This window comes from Lissotriton vulgaris, unplaced genomic scaffold, assembly GCF_964263255.1.
Source record: "Lissotriton vulgaris unplaced genomic scaffold, aLisVul1.2 SCAFFOLD_2242, whole genome shotgun sequence".
NCBI classification, from domain to species: domain Eukaryota; kingdom Metazoa; phylum Chordata; class Amphibia; order Caudata; family Salamandridae; genus Lissotriton; species Lissotriton vulgaris.
The window spans coordinates 285,671-288,365 of record NW_028241913.1 but is presented as its reverse complement, the minus strand read 5'-3'; positions in this window follow the sequence as shown (position 1 = coordinate 288,365).

Sequence of the window (2,695 nt, the reverse complement as noted above, 5' to 3'; positions counted from 1 at the left end):
ATGTAAATAACTGAAGTGATACAAAACGCCAGATTTATTAGTCTCTTGTCGGATGGGTCAACTGATCAAGGAATATTGCTTCAAGAACTGATTTGTGTGTGATGCAAAACCTACCACACATCACATGGGAGACCGTGTTAACATGAAACGCTGCAGCGCACGAGGAGTCAAAGGGGCTTTACTAATCCTTTGCAACATGTGGGATTATCAGTGGAGATACCTGGTTAGACATGTTTTGCTCTGAATAAAGATGGCAGAGTTGCGAACTTGGCAGCACATCAGAAAGTGGTAAGCAGCTACCTGATAACGCGTCTGCTTACTAGGCATGGGGCAACCACGGCTACATTGCAGCATTGCACTATGTAGTTTGTAAAGTAGAACTTGCTGTGTGCGATGCAAAAAAAAAGAAAAAACATCTATTTAGACAGTTTTGAAGTACTTCTTACATGATGCGTTAACCTGCATTATTATTCACCTAAGCAAGGGAGGAATCTTCAGGAAATAGACAATCTTGAAGAGCAGTTAAAGCAATTGGTAGATCGTATCTAACAATTAGCATGTCAGCACGCTGCACTGGTAGATCTCAAGACAAACTGGGAGGATTTAGTATTCTAACTAGAGCGCCATTGTGCTTGTGAAGGGTACTACTATTTCACCAAGGCGGCTGATAGACGGCTCCCCTCCGGAACAATAAATATCCGTCAGCCAATTGCTGAATGTCCGGCCAGACAGGTAGGGTGGAAACCCCCGGGCCGCCTCATAGTTTGCCCTATTTGTGGAGCTGGAGGGCCTGTGTCAGATCCGCTACCTGCCCCAGCGCCACCTGCGGCTGTACTTCCAGGCGCAGCAGACAGACGCCGCTGGCACCCTCACCCAGGAGCGCGTCCACCTGGCACTGGGCCAGACCTCCAGCCGGGTAGGGCTCTACCTGCGCATCAGCCTGGACCCCCAGGATGCACAGGCCCTGCAGACCAGCCGGGCCCCGCTGGAAGCCCACTGGGCGGAGTGAGCTACGCCCTCCATGAAGAACTGGTGGCCCTGCTGGGCACCCAGGACGGGCTGAGCTACGCCCTCCACGAGGAGCTGGCGGCGCTGCTGAGCACCCAGGGCTTCTTCAGCCACACCCTCTTCGTGGAGCTGGAGGGGCTGAGCCGGGGCCACTACATGCCCCAGCTCCACCTGCAGCTGTACTACCAGGTGCAGCTGACGGACGCCGCCGGCACCCTCACCCAGGAGCGTGTCCACCTTTTGCTGGGTCAGACCTCCAGCCGGGTAGGGCTCTACCTTCACATCAGCCTAGACCCCCAGGACGCACAGGCCCTGCAGACCTGCCGGGCCCTGCTGGGCACCCAGGGCGGGCTGAGCTACGCCCTCCACGAAGAGCTGGTGTGAACTGTGACTGCTTCTCGGACCCTGCCTTTGCTCCTCTGCCTGACCCTGCTTCTCGGAGCCTGCCTCTGCTTGTGCTCCAGCACCCCCTGCCAGATGGCCGCAGCCGTGCCCCCCCGCCGACCCCTGGGCCGTGCGGGTATTCCTCTAACACCCTGGAGGAGTACTGCCGGCGGCGGCTGCGCCGCCTCACCGAGGCCACACCGCTGATCCCAAGGGCAGAGGAGATCCTGCGCCACACTGCAGAGGAGCTGCATGAGGCCGTCCGCTGCCTGCCCGCCCCTGCCAGCCCCACCAGGTGGCCCCGATGCTGCTGGTCAAGGCCTGTGACTGCGGCCTGCTGCCCCCTGCTGCCCTGCAGGCCCTGGTCGTGAGGCTGCTCCAGTGCCCCACCACAATCCTCCAGCTCTCTCCCCTGGATGAGCTCCAATCCTAGTCTTCCTTCCCCGGTCAACCCTCTTTCAATGCCCCACCACAATCCTCCAGCTCTCTCCCCTGGCTGCGCTCCAATGCTGCTCTTCCTTCTCGTGGACCTGGCCCTGGGTGAGGTCAGGAGCAGGGTAGGGCTCTACTTGACCAGGCTCCTGAACCCCCAGGTCGTGCAGGCCCTGCAGGCCAGCAGAGCCCCACAGGAGGCCATCTCGAGGGCCTATCAAACCAGTGCCCCCGCAGAAGCGACCACCGGGCAGCGGGCCGATCCTGCCTGCTGGTGGTGATCCAGAGCCAGGAGGAGCTACAGGGAGTCTGCATGCTGCTGGCACTCTACAGCAGCCTGGGCTCCAGCAGGGAGCTCTACGAGCAGGCCTGGGGGCTGCCCCTGGGAGGTGAGGGCCTCCATTGTGGGCGTCCAACCAAACTGGTGACTTTGAAATGTGACTGAGCTGCACTACACTTTGTATATATGTAAATAAATGTTTTCACTGCAGCCAGAGTCTGTGCCACTGTTCGCAGCGGCGGGCGCTCTAGTTCCAATCCTATAGACTCCTTTTGCCCGTCCCTCTTTTCAAAGCCCCGCCACAATCCTCCAGCTCTCTCCCCTGGCTGTGCCCCAATCCTGCTCTCTACAGTCTGTCAACCCTCTTTTCAACGCCCCCGCCACAATCCTCCAGCTCCCTCCCCTGGCTGCGCTCCAATCCTGCTCTTAGTATCCCGGCAGTTCTGTGTGTGTTAGCGGGGATGGCGGGGAGCGGCAAGCGCCGCGAACCACGACGGCACTCCTCTGCCAAGGATGCCCAGGAACCCTGATCATGCCGTGGGATCAGGCGACGGTACATAGGGACCAGCACCTCCCCCCCCCCCCCCACCA